Raw genomic sequence first — 18037 nt, 5'->3', positions numbered from 1 at the left:
TGCTTTTCTTTATTGGTCAGAGGATTGAGTACAGGAGTTGGGAGGTCATGTTGCAGCTGTACAGGACATTGGTTAGGCCATTGTTGGAGTATTGCGTGCAATTCTGACCTCCTTCCTATCGGAAAGACGTTGTGAAACTTGAAAGCGTTCAGAAAAGATTTACAAGGACGTTGCCAGGGTTGGAGGATTTGAGCTATAGGGAGATGCTGAAACAGGCTGGGGCTGTTTTCCCTGGAGCGTCGGAGGCTGAGGGGTGACCTTAAAGAGGTTTACAAAATTATGAGGGACATGGATAGAGTAAATAGGCAAAGTCTTTTCCCTGGTGTTGGGGAGTCCAGAACTAGAGGTTTCGGGTGAGAGAGGAAATATATAAAAGAGACCTACGGGGCAACTTTTTCACGCAGAGGGTGGTATGTGTATGGAATAAGCTGCCAGAGGAAGTGGTGGAGGCTGGTACAATTGTAACATTTAAGAGGCAGTTGGATGGGTGTATGAGTTGGAAGGGCTTGGAGGGATATGGGCCGGGTGCTGGCAGGTGGGACTAGATTGGGTTGGGAAATCTGGTCAGCGTGGATGAGTTGGACCGAAGGGTCTGATTCCATGCTGTACATCTCTATGACTCTATGACTCCCGAGGACCTTACCATTAAATGTATAAGTCCTGCCCTGATTTGCCTTTCCAAAATGCAGCACCTCACATTTATCTAAATTAAATTCCATCTGCCATTCCTCAGCCCATTGGCCCATCTGATCAAGATCCCGTTATACTCTGAGGTAACCTTCTTCGCTGTCCACTACACCTCCAATTTTGGTGTGAGTCAATTTCTTCTCAAATACCATGATGTCAGTTGAGGGTGTGAGTGAGAAGGCTGTCTGCCGGTAAGTTTTATTTAAGGTAAAGTTGCATTACTATTTAAGTGATTTATGCTGTAAATAAACTATAACAGTGACATGTGTACTCCCTGCATTAAGTTTCTATCATGTCGTTTTTATGTTGATTACGTGAACCTCTTGATTCTCCGGAATATTTGATCAACCAGTACACTCCTGGTCCCATCGGTGCCAGATAATAAAAAGCTCCCCGTAGTTTATTTCAAGAAGCCCAATCTGACAATATTTCACTCTGGTGTTTTACAAGTATGATCATCATCAATAAGATGGTTGAACAGTGGCACAGTGGTTAGCACTGCTGCCTCACAGCGCCAGAGACGCGGGTTCAATTCCTGCCTCAAGCAACTGTCTGTGTGGAGTTTGCACATTCTCCCCGTGTCTGTGTGGGTTTGCTCCAGTTTCCTCCCACAGTCCAAAAATGTGCAGGTTAGGTCGATTGGCCATGCTAAATTGCTCATAGTGTTAGGTGAAGAGGTAAATGTAGGGGAATGGGTCTGGGTGGGTTGCTCTTCAGAGGGTCAGTGTGGACTTGTTGGGCCAAAGGGCCTGTTTCCACACTGTAAGTAACTTAGACCTAAGACACATGTCTACAAACCATTTCTTGAAGAGTGTGGTGCTGGGAAAACATAGCCGGTCAGGCAGCATCCGAGGAGCAGGGGAGTCGACGTTTCGAGCATGAACTCTTCAAGAACTTATGCTCAAAACGTCAATTCTCCTTCTCCGCGGATGCTGCCTGACCTGCTGTGCGTTTCCAGCAACACACTTTTCGACTCTGGTCTCTAGCATCTGCAGTCCTATGAAACGTTTCTGCCTTGCCTCATTACAGTGCTTATGGTGTAGATTTCTACACTTCCCATTTAACAGAACATCCAATAACACTGCCCCCTGCACCCCCGCCCTCAATTCGCAGTTTGGTCGCTTCTGGAGAGACACTGACATATTTAATTATTTTACTGTTCATTCACAGAATGAGAGCATCACCAGCCAGGCCAGTATTTATTGCCCGTCCCTATCATTCTCAATAAACTATCAATAGAAGATCTTCAGTTCTTGAAATGAACTAGACGAGATGATAAAGAGACAAAAAGTTTGAAAACGTCAACCCAGAAAAGCTGACTGATCAAAGAATGACCCATTTACCTTCTGACCAATATTTTGAAGGAGGATTTTTCAAAATTCTTTCAATGCTGGAATCCTCAGAGGGAGCATCATGGAAAAGCTGTGCCGACGTGCCTGACGGGCTATGTCACAATGCTATTGGCAGCATGGCTCTTGTTTTGTGAGTACACATATGCATGGGTTTGCAAACCAGAGCAGTGAGCCAACTCAACAATGGATTCTTTATCTTCATTCATGAGATGTGGGTGGCACTGGCTGGGCTAACGTTTATTGTCCAGCCCTAGTTGTTCTTGAGAATATGGCGGTGAGCTGCCCTCTTGAACTGGTGCAGTCCATGTGCTGTAGGTTGATGCACAAATGCCATGAAGAAGGTACTTGCAGGATTTTGACCCAGTGGCACTGAAGGAACAGAGATATATTTCCTAGTCAGGATTGTGAGTATCTTGGACAGGAACTTGCAGAGTGTGGTGTCCCGTTGTATCTGCTGCCCTTGTCCGTCTACATGGAAGTGGTCATGGGTGTGGAAGGTGCTGTCCAAGGAGCTTTGATGAGTTTTTGCAGTGCATCTTGTAGATAGTACACACTGCTGTTACTGAGCATTGGTGGTGGAGGGAGTGGGATGCTTGTGGATGTGGTGCCAATCAAACGAGCTGATTTTTCCTGACTCCTGATGAAGGGCTTTTGCCCGAAATGTCGATTTTCCTGCTCCTCGGATGCTGCCTGACCTGCTGTGCTTTTCCAGCACCACTCTAATCTTGTCCTGAATGGTGTCAAGCTTCTTGAGTGTTGTTGGAGCTGCACTCATCTCAGCATTGGGGAATATTCTAGCAGATTCCTGACTTTATAAGTTTCTAAGACATGGAAGCAGAATTAGGCTATTCAAACATGACTGATATGCTCCTCACCCCCATTTCCCTGCCTTCTCTCCACATACCTTCAACCCATTACCTATTAAAAATTTGTCTAACTCCTCCTTAAATTGACTCAATGTCCCAGCATCCAACACACTTTGGGGTAGCGACCTGTGCCTTGCGGATGGTGGACGGACGTTGGAGAGATTTCTTCTAGCTGTTTGTGAGATTCTTGGGTTTTTTTTGGTGCTTTCCATTTGTCTGAAGTTTGAAAAAATTTACAATGAGGTGAGTGTGACAGTTGCTGATCTTGAAGTTTCTGCACAAACCAGTTGCTCCCTGACTTGGACACATGGGTAGGTTTCCTCCTGGGAATAGAGTGTGATGGGAGAAAGAGCAGAGGTCATGCAGATCAGGATGAGGTACTGGAAGAAGGAGTAGGAAGAGAGGGAGAAGCGTTGTTTCCAGTGAGTGACGAGAATGCTCATGGATCCATTTACCAGTCTGAACCACCGAGACAAACAATGCGTGAGATATTTGAGCTTCAGTAATGTCATTCATTTTTAAAATTTGTCATTTTGCTGCCACCACAATAGCAAAAATAGATTTTTTTAGTATTACAACAAATACAAAACAATACAATTCAAAACAATTCAAAGAAAGAACACGAAAAAAGTTTAAAAATCCCAACCCGCCCTCACATACAAATGTATAAATATATATTGAAAAATATATAATAAAAAAACCCAACTAACTATTTAACTAAATAAATGATAATAACCAACAACAAACTAATAGTTAGTAATAACCCAACTCAGCCAAACATGACACTCATATGTTCCTCCTCCCTGGATATCGGACTTGTAAAACACAATCGTTACGGTTATATAAAAGCCCTTGTTAGTGTGGCAGATAAATCTGTGACCAGGTACTCCAAAAAGGGCTGCCATGTCTTATAAAAATTCTCAGTTTTGTGGTGTACCATACTTGTGAGAAAATACAAAGGAATATGCTCTATAACAATCTTCCGCCAAACCGACAGGCCTGGGGGGTTTTTGGGTGAAGCTAGCAAGATATTCTTTCTTGCACCAAAAGTGGGGATGTTGAAAAGTTTTTTTCTCATGAGCATCTGCAGGGAACACACTGGGCAGGCCCAGAAGAAGAGAGATCAGGTCCTTCGCCACCCTTACACCCAAAATCCTCTCCATTTGCACCCGCCACAGCGCTCCAGTATGTTTAAAACCTACCATAGGACCAGAGTCAATAGGTAAGAGTGCCCATACAGACCTTGCACTTGGGCCATGTTGAAGATACCCCTGGTTTAAATTTTGACAAGTGGTCTGGAGCCAAGTGGACCTTGTGGAGAATCTTCAACTGTAAAGCATGGGTCCTACTGCAAATTGATATCTTTCTTGGCTTTTCCCAAATATCTTCCTACGCCTCTGAGGAGACCTTAACACCAAGCTCTCTCTCCCACACCCTGCAGAGTCGATCAAACTCATCTGAGGGGCAATCCCCAACTGATGATATAAAGTGCTGACTCTTAGCACTGAGCACCCTCCTTTCTATGTTGGATTTGTAGGGATCAGTCAAAAGTGTAGTAGTCTTTTTTTGAATAAAATCCCTAACTTGAGAAAAATGAAAGAGGTCCCTGTGAGATACTCATATTTTCGTGCTAACTGATCAAAATACATCATTGTGTCTCCCTCAAATAAATCGCCCATGCAAGACACACCTCTAGCTGCCCAATGTTTGCATCCTGAATCTATCGTCCCCAGTTGAAAATCCGGCATACCATCTATGGGTGTAAGAGAAGATGTTTTGCCAATATTGCCATCCCTCTGCTGAACTACCCTCCATGCTTTAACAGTATTGATATTTATTGGGTTTTGGCAATATTCCCTAACAGTCCTCATTTTGTCCAAAAACAGAAACCTTGCCTGGAAGGTTTCGATATCTAACCATATTGAAAGAGGGTCCCCACATATCCAATCACTCACATAGGATAAAAGCGAGTTTAGTTGGTAGCTTTTAATGTCTGGGAGATCCACTCCCCCCAATCTGTGAGGCAGTTGAAGTTTAGCTAATTTAAAATCGGGGGGAGCATTCGTATTTGGGGTATAACAAATGGGGGAGAATACTCATCTTAATAAGCGCGATCCGACACAAACATGAGACCGGAAGTGCCTCCCATCTTTGAAGATCTTGTTTAATTTTTCCAAATAATTGGATAAAATTGGCTTTGAACAGCCAATCCAGAACTGGAGTGATGAAAATGCCCAAATATACAAAATCCCCCTGTGACTACTTAAATGGGAATCGACATTCCCCCTCAAGACTTAGCTCCTTCATAAGACCACCCATAGGCATAGCCTCTCATTTTGCAAAATTAATCTTGTACCTCAAAAAGGCACCAAATGCACCTGATGCATTGTATCAGGCGAGGCACTGAAACTGCTGGATTTGACAAAAAAGTTTGGACATCATCCACGTACAACTAAATCTTATGTAATTTTGACCCCACTTCTGGAGCTGATATATTGGGACCCCTACGAATGGCCTCTGCCAATGGTTCAATCACCAACGTAAAAAGCAATGGTGAAAGGGGACAGCCCTGCCGGCTGCCCCTAAAAATATTAAAATTGCTTGATTGCGCTCCATTGGTGATGACCACAGCAAGAGGGTCACTGTAGAGAACCTTTACCCATCTAATAAAGAGTTCACCCAAGTCAAAAAGCTCCAGATTATAGAAAAGGTACGGCCACTCAACTTGGTCAAATGCTTTCTCTGCATTAGAGAAATCGCCAATCCCTATATTGACTGTTGTTGACATACTTGAATTACATTAAGTAGCCTCCAAACTTTATTGGAGGATCTGTGGCCCATTATGAAGCCCGTCTGATCCTCTTTAACAATAGAAAGTAACACTGTCTCCAGCCTTAATGCAAGAGTCTTAGAGAGAATTTTAAAGTCCACATTTAAGAGTGAAATGGGCCTGTACGAAGCACAGTCCTCCAGGACCTTCCCTTTTTTAAGAATAAGCGAAATATTGGCCTCGCTCAGAGATGGGGGAGACAATCATGGCTGTGTGAGTCATTAAACATGTTGAGCATCGGGCCTGACAGTATACTTATAAATTCCTTATAGAATTCGCTAGAAGGTCCATCAAGACCGAGCGCCTTTCCACTCTGAAACTGCTTCACAGCCTCTTGTCCCTCTTGCTCTGATAAGGGGGCATTGAGAATGGACTCTTGATCAGGGGTCACGCCTGGGAGTTTCAGATCCTTAAAAAAAAGACTCCATTTTGGCTCGCCCCTCCTCACAACCCTCAGATTGGTATAACTTAGAGTAATATCTCTGGAGTGTCACATTTATTTTTTTGGAGTCATCTGTTAAGTTCCCAGACCTTTCCCGAATTGCTGTAATGGCTTGAGGGGCATTCCTTTTCCTTGTGAGATATGCTAAGTATTTACCTGGCCTGTCACCATGCTCATATAACCTTTGCTTTGCAAAAGTAAGCTCCTTTTTTGCTGTCTGCATGAGCATGGAATTCAATGCAGACCGCAGCGCCGTAATCCTCTGTAGCTTGACCAACGAGGGCCTGTCAAAGTAAACCTTCTCGGCTGCCTTCAACCGTTCTTCGAGGAGACGTTGCTGCTCACCCTTCTGCCATTTCCTACTGGCAGAGTAGGAGATAACTAACTCCCATGGCATAGGCTTTGGCAGTTTCCCAAAGGACGGATGGGCTACTAACCAACCCTGTGTTAATGTCTAGGAACACCCGAAATTCCCTAGAGAAATACTCCAAAAACTTATTACCTTCAGGATAAAGGGATCCATTCGCCAGTGCCTTGAAACCACTGTAACATCCTTAATCTTAACCAACAGGTACACGGGGCGTGATCAGAGATGGTAATATTACCAATTGTACAAGATGCCACCAAGTCCAGGGTTGCCATGGGGTCAGAAAAAAATCAATCCTGGTGTGACATCTGTGCAGATTGGAACAAAAAGTAAAATCTCTGCCTGTAGGGTGGAGACGCCTCCAGACGTCCACTAACCCTAACTCCCCACACAGATCCACTAAATGTTTGGTTTGTTCAAAGGGTATCAGAGGGCCTTTGGGCAACCTGTCTACTTTGCGATCAATGAGACAGTTAAAATCTCCCCCTATAATGATATATTTCCCCCGGGACTCGAATTTAGAGAACGCATCGACCAAAATTTGAGGGGATGGGCAGAGGGCAATAAACATTTAAAACACCATATTCTTCCCTGTTTATCAGGGCTTTGAGAATTACAAGCATCCTGTGTGTGTCTTTAACACACTCTAGTAATTTAAATGTGAGATACATGGGAAATAACCAATATAGCCACTCCCCTACTTCTGGTATTAAAAGATGAAAAGTAAACCGATCAAAGCTATTCTGCTGTAGTTTTAAATGCTCCCTATCATCCAAGTGTGTCTCCTGTAACAAAGCAATATCTAACTTCTCCTTTCTAAGACTCAAAAGTACCTTCTTCCACTTAATTGGTACGTGACTCCCCTTGCTATTCCAGGTACATCATTAGCCATAACCTTCTGCATTAACATTTCAATTCCAGAGAGGAGGAACTGAAACCACAAATCGCTAAGCCTTCTTGTCACAAGATCCATCAAACTTAAAAACTTCATAAACTAAAACCACTAAATTTAACTACATTCTTTTCTGGATCACCGCCGCTGAGAAGTCCTGGAAGAACATGATCTTAGAGCTCTTGTAAATTAGGGCCTTTGGATCATTACCCTGGATTCTGGAAGCTTCCACGATTCTCTCCTTATCTCTATAATGATGGAGCCGCACCAAGAGAGGACGAGGTCGTTGACCCTGACCTGATATCTGCGCCGTGACCCGATGAGCCCTCTCAATCTTCAAGCCTCTCATTCCAAACTCCAAGTTAAGGAATTTCGGCAACCAGTCCTCAATAAATTCCACTGGCTGCTCACCTTCCTTACCTTCCAGCAGACTGACGATCCAAATATTTTTTTCTCCTGTTCTCAAGATCATCCATTTGGTCACGCAAATTACAGACCTGCATCTCCAGGGCTTGGATCCTATCCTTGGAGGAGCTGGTATCAGCTTCCACCACTGTGACACTGTGTTCAACTTCATCCGCCCTTTTCTCCAGGTCTCCCAGCTACTCTTCATGCTTCTGCAGCATGATAGAGATCGGGGCTAGCCTCTCCTCTATCTGCTGGCCCAACATCTCGTGAGATTTCGCGAGCTCCTTCACCAGGGCCTGGTAGGTAATCGAGTCCGAAGATGGGCCATGGGCCTGGCCTCGGACGCTCCTCCTCCCTTCTTTGACATCTCTGGACGACGAAAAGGCAGGTGAGTTTATTTTTCACAGTTTCCTGAGACTCCATGACCTTTCCAGAATCCTAGGGTATCGCAATACTCCGGGTTGGGCGGGTTAGAAGTTCAGGGTGGTGCTGGAAAAGCACAGCAGGTCAGACAGCATCTGAGGGCTTTTGCCAGAAACGTTGATTTTCCTGCTCCTGGGATGCTGCCTGACCTGCTGAGCTTTTCCAGCACCACCCGGGTGCTCCGGTTTCCTCCCACAGTCCAAAGATGTGCAGGTCAGGTGAATTGGCCATGCTAAATTGCCCGTAGTGTTAGGTATAGGGGTAAATGTAGGGGTATGGGTGGGTTGCGCTTCGGCGGGTCGGTGTGGACTTGTTGGGCCGAAGGGCCTGTTTCCATACTGTAATGTAATCTAATCTAATCTAAATGAAAAGTAAATTCGATCAAAGCTATTCTGCTGAAGTTTCAAATGCTCCCTATCATCCAAATGTGTCTCCTGTAACAAAGCAATATCTAATTTCTCCTTTCTCAGACTCAAAAGTACCTTCTTCCTCTTAATTGATACGTGACTCCCCTTGCTATTCCAGGTACATCATTAGCCATAACCTTTTGCATTAACATTTAAATTCCAGAGAGGAGGAACTGAAACCACAAATCGCTGAGCCTTAGTGTCACAAGATCCATCAAACTTAAAAACTATATAAACTAAAACCACTAAATTTAACTACATTCTTTTCTGGATCACTGCTGCTTATCTCTATAATGATGGAGCCGCACCAAGAGAGGACGAGGACGTTAACCCCGACCTGACATCTGCGCCGTGACCCGATGAGCCCTCTCAATCTTCAAACCTCTCATTCCAAACTCCAAGTTAAGGAATTCCGGCAACCAGTCCTCAATAAATTCCACCGGCCGCTCACCTTCCTTACTTTCCAGCAGACTGACGATCCAAATATGTTTTTCTCCTGTTCTTAAGATCATCCATTTGGTCACGCAAATAACGGATCTGCGTCTCCAGGGCTTGGATCCTATCCTTGGAGGAGCTGGTATCAGCTTCCACCACTGTGACATTGTGACACTTCATCCGCCCTTTTCTCCAGGTCTCCCAGCTGCTGTTCATGCTTCTGCAGCATGATAGAGATCGGGGCTAGCCTCTCCTCTATCTGCTTACCCAAGATCTTCTGAGATTTCGTGAGCTCCTTCACCAGGGCCTGGCAGGTAATCGAGTCCGAGGATGGGCCATGGGCCTGGCCTCGGACACTCTTCCTCCCTTCTATGACATCGCTGGAAGGCGAAAACGCAGGTGAGTTGATTTTTCAGTTTCCTGAGACTCCATGACCTTTCCAGAATCCTAGGGTATCGCAATGCTCCGGGTTGGGCGGGTTAGAAGTTAAGGGTGGTGCTGGAAAAGCACAGCAGGTCAGACAGCATCTGAGGGCTTTTGCCAGAAACGTTGATTTTCCTGCTCCTGGGATGCTGCCTGACCTTCTGAGCTTTTTCAGCACCACTCTAATCTAGACTCTGATCTCCAACATCTGCAGTCCTCACTTTTGCTGAGTTAGAAGTTTGTCCCACTTGTGCTGTGGTGCGAAGCTCTGCAACGCGATCCTCCTGGATCACCGCCATCTTGGATCCCCCCATCCTGGTTCTTTTTAAAAGAGAGATTGAACAAGAGGTACCAAGCTGTCTGTAAGAAAGTAATCTGCTTGTAAGGACTTGGGGCTTTTTTTAAAAGTTGGAACAATAGAAGCAGCCTGAGTGGGTGTGATTCAGCTCCCACAGAGCCAGCGATTTAGCCTTCAGCAGTTGCTATTGGGGTCTTGAAGAAGTGGATGCTATTTTTTCCCACTCTCAATTACAACCAAAAACTGGGGTTTCTCTGCCTGTTTTTTGATTTTGCCTTTTTCCAAGGGTGTGTTTATGGGATATTACTATATTAGAACAGTTAATTAGTAATATTCTGTTAAGTTTTCAAATAGATTTAAATTATTCCAATTCCTTCTACTTACGTTTTATTTTAACTATAATGCACGAATAAAGTATGTTTTGCCTTAATCAGCATTTCGTGCATAAGCCCTTCATCTGGAATGTTGAGGGGGGAGGGGCATAGGGGCTGGGAAATAAAGAGGAGCTGGGAGTGGGGCTGGGGGAAGGCAGCTGGGAAGGCAATAGGTAGATGGAGGTGGAGGATGATGATGGTAGGTCGGAGGGGAAGGTGAAGCCGATAGGTGGGAAGGAAGATGGGTAGCTAGGACAGTTCAAGAGCGCAATGCTGAGGAGGAAGGTTGGATCTTGAACAAGGTGGGGGGAGGGAAATTGAGGAAACTGGTGAAATTGACGTTGATGCCGTGTAGTTGAAGGGTCCCAAGGTGGACGATGAGGTCAGGATAATGAGTGATTTGGAGGGAAAGGTGCAGATTGTCGTGTCCTATGTACCTGCTACCCATGTTCTTCTTGATTTTTGTGTTTGCAGGTTTGGAAGGTGCCATCTAATGTTGAACTTCGTTAGTGCATCTTGTAGATAGCACACAAGGCTGCTACTGAGCGTTGGTGGTGAAGGGAGTGGATGTTTGTAGATGTGGTGCCAACCAAGCGGGTTGTTTTAACCTATAAAGGGCAAGTGGGGAAGATATCACACCGCTGACTTGTGTCTAGTAGACATGGACAGGCTTTAGATAATCAAGAAGTGAGTTACCTGCTGCAGGATTCCTAGCCTGTGACATGCTCATGTAGCCATAGTATTTATATGGCAAGTCCAGTTCAGTTTCTGATCAATGGTAAGACCAAGGATATTTGTAGATTGAGGTTCATAAAATGAGTGATGATAATGCCATTGAGTGTCAAAGGATTCTCTCTGTTGCTGATTATCATTGTCTGGCTCATGTATGGTGCAACTGTTACTTGCTGTTTGTCAGCACAAATCTGGATATTATCCAGGTCTTGGTGAATTTGGACATGTACTGTTTCAATATCTGAGGAGTGGTGAATGGTGCTGAACATAATACAATCATCAGCAAACATCCCACACTCTGTCATTGTGATGGAGGCAAGGTCACTGATGAAGCAGCTGAAGATGGTTGGGCTTGGGACACTACCCTGAGGAACTGCTGCAGAGATGTCCTGGAGACGAGGTGCCTGACCTCCAACAACCACAATCTTCTTCTTTTGTGCCAGATGTAACTCCAACCAGCTGAGACTTATATCCCTGATTCCAATTGATTCCACCACCATGTATATAATAAGATGGCAGAGGTGAGGTTTAATCCATTGGCTGTGGGATGCCTCTGCTTTTGCAACTCAGCCCACAAGTAAGCCCATATTTTAGTTTCATCAAGATGGCCCCTCAATTTTAGGAATGCCTGGTAATGCTCCTGGCATGACCTCCTACACTCTTCATTGAAATAACATCGATTTTAGTTTTGCCAATAGAATTGCATCTGAAACGCAAGACCTTACATTCACATGTCAAATAAGAAAATGTTCGGGTCTAAGCAACCTTCTGAATATTTTGAGCAGTTTTGGTCTGGTCCATAACAGCATGAGCGGCATTGCCAATGGGCATATGGTGGTGACCATTCTGATAGGTCATTCAGCATCTGGCTACCCTGAAGTTTATATGGGAGATATTAATATTACCATCTTCTAATTGTACTGAGGCTCTTTATTCAATGAGGATAAATTCATTTCATTTCTCCTTGTGAGATACACACAGATAGAGAGAGCGTGACAATTTCCCATGATTGTAGATCCCCCAGTGAACATTGACGGAGTTCACGGGTGAGGCTTACCAACGCTGCCATGACCATTGTTAGCCCATCATTCAGGTCAATGCCCTGTATCAACACCCTGTGGGCAGCACGGTGGCACACAGTGCCAGGGACCCGGGTTTAATTCCAGCATCGGGCGACTGTCTGTGTGGAGATTCCACGTTCTCCCTGTGTCTGTGTGAGTTTCCTCCGGGTGCTCCGGTTTCCTCCCACAATCCAAAGATATCCAGGTTAGGTGAATTGGCCATGCTAAATTTGCTCATAGTGTTCAGGGATGTGTCTGAGCTGCATTAGTCAGTGGAAATGTTGAGTAATAGGATAGGGGAATGGGTGGGATACTCTTCAGAGGGTCAGTGTGGACTTGTTGGGCCAAATGGCCTGTTTTCACACTGTAGAGATTCTATTCTATCCTGGCAGCAATTGTGATTTCTTCATTCTGTGGCAGTGCCAACTAAGCAGTAAGTAGTTTATGATCCCTTAAAATTGTGTCGGTGGCAGTGGAGGGTCTTTCCTGCAGCTGAATGTCTGTTCAAAGGTATCAGCAAGAGCACTGAGCTCTTAAATGGCATCAAATCAGAGTTACACGCTAACCAGGGAGATGATTTGCATACTTCCAGCTGGCATTACCTGCCCACCTCGACATATCTCACACCTCACATCAGAGGGGTGCATGCACACTTTGGGCATCATTTTAGATTCCCAGTGAATCCGAATAAACAGACACCACTACACCTAATTGTTAATGGCTGATAACTGCACCAAGGTAAATTGTGTGCATGAGCATCCTCTGCTGGTGAAAATGTTTAAGTATTTCTGGACAGTACTTTTGTCCAGTGTTTGAATCAGATGCTGACGAGTTTATACAACTTTACCAGAATATCTATTTATCCTTGAACACAGGGAATGTCAAAGCCCTATGGATAACTCTTAAATATCCTCTGAAATAGCCGAGCAAGCCATTCAGTTGTAACATATTATTTACAAAATGTCTCAAAGTGATTAAACCAGACAACGACGAGCATCAGAAATGCAAGGGCAAAGGCAGCCCCCTATCGACTCTGTGTAAAACCCTCCTTTCTGTCAAATGAGGGCTACAGCCATAATTGGGAGAGCTGTCTCACAGACTAGTCAAGCAACAGCCTGACATACTTACAGAATTATACCTGACTAATCATGTCCAAGCTATCCCCAGCACTGAGGTTGGCAAGGATGCAAAATGTACTCTGGGTGGGCAATTTCAATATCCTCCATCAAGAGTGGCTCGGCAGCACTACTGATTGAGCTGGTCAGGTCCGAAAGGACATAGCTACTGGATTGGGTCTGCAGAGGGTGGCAAGGGAAACAACAAAAGGGAAAAACATCACCCCCACCAATCTGTCAGCTGTGAATGCTTCTGTCCATCTCAGCATCCAGTAGATTGATTGCTGTACAGTTCTTGTGAAGATAGAGTTGAATTTTCAAGTTGAGGATACCCTCCATCATTTGTAGTATTACCACATCCTAAATTCAGCAGATGTCAAACACCATCAAGCTGCTCAAATCTAGACATTTACAACTGATAATGAGCCATCAGCAGCAGCAGAATTGTACACACACACAATCTGCAACCTCATGACTCTCCCTCTACTGTTATCATCAAGTCAGGAAGTCGATGTTATTTCAATGAAGAGTGTAGGAGGTCATACCAGGAGCATCACCAGGGCATTCCTAAAAATGAGGTGTCAACTTGATGGAACTAAAATATGGACTTACTTGTGGGCTGAGTTGCAAAAGCAGAGGCATCCCACAGCCAATGGATTAAACCTCACTTCTGCAATCTTATTATATACATGGTGGTGGAATCAATTGGAATCAGGGATATAAGTCTCAGCTGGTTGGAGTTACATCTGACACAAAAGAAGAAGGTTGTTGTTGTTGGAGGTCAGGCACCTCATCTCCAGGACATCTCTGCAGCAGTTCCTCAAGGTAGTGTCCCAAGCCCAACCATCTTCAGCTGCTTCATCAGTGACCTTGCCTCCATCACAATGACAGAGTGGGGGATGTTTGCTGATGATTGTATTATGTTCAGCATCATTCACCACTCCTCAGATACCGAAACAGTACATGTCCAAATTCACCAAGACCTGGATAATATCCAGATTTGTGCTGACAAACAGCAAGTAACATTTGCACCATACATGAGCCAGACATTGATAATCAGCAACAGAGAGAATCCTTTGACACTCAATGGCATTATCATCACTCATTTTATGAACTTCAATCTACAAATATCCTTGGTCTTACCATTGATCAGAAACTGAACTGGACTTGCCATATAAATACAATGGCTACATGAGCATGTCACAGGCTAGGAATCCTGCAGCAGGTAACTCACTTCTTGATTATCCAAAGCCTGTCCACGTCTACTCGACACAAGTCAGCGGTGTGATATTTTCCCCACTTGCCCTTTACAGGTTAAAACAACCCGCTTGGTTGGCACCACATCTACAAACATCCACTCCCTTCACCACCAATGCTCAGTAGCAGCCTTGTGTGCTATCTACAAGATGCACTAAAGAAGTTCAACATTAGATGGCACCTTCCAAACCTGCAAACACAAAAATCAAGAAGAACATGGGTAGCAGGTACATAGGACACATCAATCTGCACCTTTCCCTCCAAATCACTCACTATCCTGACCTCATCGTCCACCTTGGGACCCTTCAACTACATGGCATCAATGTCAATTTCACCAGTTTCCTCAATTTCCCTCCCCCCACCTTGTACAAGATCCAACCCTCCTCCTCAGCATTGCGCTCTTGAACTGTCCGAGCTACCCATCTTCCTTCCCACCTATCGGCTTCACCTTCCCCTCCGACCTACCATCACCATCCTCCACCTCCATCTACCTATTGCCTTCCCAGCTGCCTTCCCCCCAGCCCCACTCCCACCTTCTGTTTATCTCCCAGCCCCTATGCCCCCCCCCCAAAAAAAAATTCCTGATGAAGGGCTTATGCACGAAACACCGATTCTCCTGCTCCTTGGATGCTGCCTGATCTGTTGTACTTTTCCAGAGTCATATTTTTTTGACTGGAAATATATTGCCATTCCTTTACTATCTCTGGTAAAAGCCCTGAAACCCTCTCCTTTACAACACTCTGGGTGTACCTACACACCCTGTAGCGGTTCAAGAAGGCAGCTCACCACTGCCTTCACAAGGACAGTTACGGATGGGTTACAAATGTTGATCTAGCTAGCAATGTCCACATCCCAGGAACAAATAAGAATGAATGTATTAAGTCATCAAGAAGGTAGGTCCATCAGCAAAGAAAGCAGAACCATCAAAAGGACAGGAAAATTCTCACTGACTACAGTAAACACTGGAGAGATGGATGGAACACTATCTTGAGTTAATGTCTCCGGAGTACACTATTATTGAGGAAGCTCTAAATGCCACTGTAAGCCTGCCTGTCTTGACAAAGTTGAATGTTGACCCAACAGTGGAGGAACTGAGAAAACCATTGACCCTTTTGTTGTGGACAAAGCTGAAGCTATACTACCAGACCTCACGAAGCCCAGAAGCCCAACACTGCAAGCTCCTCTGTCTCTGAAGCAGTAAAGGGGCAGTCAGCCAGTACTTAAATGATGCAAAGTTATAGAGCCCTTGTAGTTCAATGGCAACTTCAACATCGATTGAGGACACTCCCAGCTAAGTACTGTGGGGAAGGTATTTGCATGTCAGACTGCAAAGCCTGGCTGAATGCTCCTATCCCAAAATCCCAGTGCAGTTCCAAACTGAATGTTCCACTGTCAACATGATCTTCTCATGTCACGCAACGACAAAAGAAAATATCATGGACAAAGGAGAGTACTATATATCACTTTTTAAGGTGGATGACACATCCAGTGAGGTGCATGGATATCTTGTGATACTGGCAGGAGAAGCTAATCATATCAGAACAGGCAGGGGGCACAGCTAGATAAAGGACAGAACTCAGGCCTTCTACTCACTGTCCTAATCAAAGGGCCAACCCCTCTACTGTCATAGGAACGTGACCTAGAGAGGTGCCACTGCTAAGACAGCAGAGAAAACCCCAGTGAAAAACCTCCATGAAAGCCGGTATTCCATCACCAAGTCGCCCTTTATTTAAACGTGCAGAGGGTATGACACTGACCCAGCTAGCTCAAAGCCAGCTCCTAGAGTGTTTATATCTGTCACTCCTGTGCATATCTGTCCGCCCGGGATCCCTGATTGAACCAGGTTAACAGCCCCAATCAGGGAACTCATAATCTATGAGATCCACCTGGTTGACAGCATTACAATCACTACACCTGGAGTGCTGTTCTATAAGATGTCCAAAAATGTGCAGGTTACATGAACTGGCCATGCTAAATTGCCTGTAGTGTTAGGGGCAGGGGTAAAGTAGGGGAATGGGTCTGGGTGGGTTGCGCTTTGGTGGGTCGGTGTGGACTTGTTGGGCCGAAGCGCCTGTTTCCACACTGTAAGTAATCTAACCTAATCTAATCTAATCTAATCTATAAGGTATTGGTCGTGGAAGCAGTAATGTTGGAGACCACATAAACACCACCCAAAATACCAATGCCTAAACCTATTAACGTAGCTTATACCTTAATACTATTATGCAATAAATTCCAAATTGTTTAAGACAAAGGCATCTTGTTCCAATCACTAGTGCTTTTCCCCCAGAAGGCCTTTAGACCCGCCCAAGGAGAGAGGATAGTGGCAGCAAACTATCTGCACCATAGGCTGGTAGTGATTGGCAACGTATGGAATTGATCCCTACATTCACGCAGTTGGCCAGAGTTATTTCTTATTGCTGGGAAAAACTGGCAGGTCCTGATGATTAGAGGGAAAGCACCTTCTGTGACAGCATCAGGCTGTGAAGGATGAATTATGGGTGTGATTGACACATGGAATTTTGAAATTGCTGCAATCACAGAGGCTTGGTTGAAGGAGGGTCAGGACTGGCAAGTCAACATTCTGGAGTACAGGATTTTCAGGCAAGTCAGGGAAAAAGAGGACATGGTACTGCATAATTAATTAACGAGTCAGTTACTGCAGAAAGAAGGATTGATACCTTGGAAGGGTATTCAAATGAGGCTTTGTCAGTCGAGTTAACAATTGAATGGGAGCAGTCACACTCCTGCGATTGTATTATAGGTCCCCAAAGGGTCAGTGGGGAGTAGAGCAGCAGATAGGTAGGAAATTCACCAAGGTGTGCAAAAACAATGATACGGTAATTATATGAGGTAATTTCCACCTCTCCAACATTATTGCATAGTATAAAGGATTTAGAGGAGATGGACCTCTTGAAATATATTCAAGCGACATTTTTATATCATCATGTAGAGGGTCCATTCAGGGCTGGCGCAGTGCTGGACCTAATTCTGGGGACCAAACTCAGACACTATTTAGCAATAGTGACCACAACGTAGTATGATTTAAGCTTGTTATGGAAAAGTAAAAAGACAGTCTGCAAAAAAGTACTATTTTGGATTTGGGGAAGGCAGATTTCATTAGAATAAGGCATGATCTGACCAAAGTAGAGTGGGAACAGCATCTAGCGAGAAAATCTACAGCAGAACATTAGAGGAATGGGGTGGTGGCATTCAAAATGGAATTGGCTCGAAATGTTCCCTCAATGACGAAAGGTAGGAGCAACAAAGTCAGAGAACCTGTGAGGAGTTAGAATTCTGGATTAGTGGTGCTGGAAGAGCACAGCAGTTCAGGCAGCATCCAAAGAGCAGCGAAATCAACGTTTCGGGCAAAAGCCCTTCATCAGGAATAAAGGCAGTGAGCCTGAAGCGTGGAGAGATAAGCTAGAGGAGGGTGGGGGTAGGGAGAAAATAGCATAGAGTACAATAGGTGAGTGGGGGAGGGGATGAAGGTGATAGGTCAGGGAGGAGAGGGTGGAGTGGATAGGTGGAAAAGGAGATAGGCAGGTAGGACAAGTCCGGACAAGTCATGGGGACAGTGCTGAGCTGGAAGTTTGGAACTAGGGTGAGGTGGGGGAAGGGGAAATGAGGAAACTGTTGAAGTCCACATTGATGCCCTGGGGTTGAAG

Source organism: Chiloscyllium plagiosum, chromosome 36 (assembly GCF_004010195.1).
Source record: "Chiloscyllium plagiosum isolate BGI_BamShark_2017 chromosome 36, ASM401019v2, whole genome shotgun sequence".
NCBI classification, from domain to species: Eukaryota; Metazoa; Chordata; class Chondrichthyes; order Orectolobiformes; family Hemiscylliidae; genus Chiloscyllium; species Chiloscyllium plagiosum.
This window is presented reverse-complemented; position numbering follows the sequence as displayed.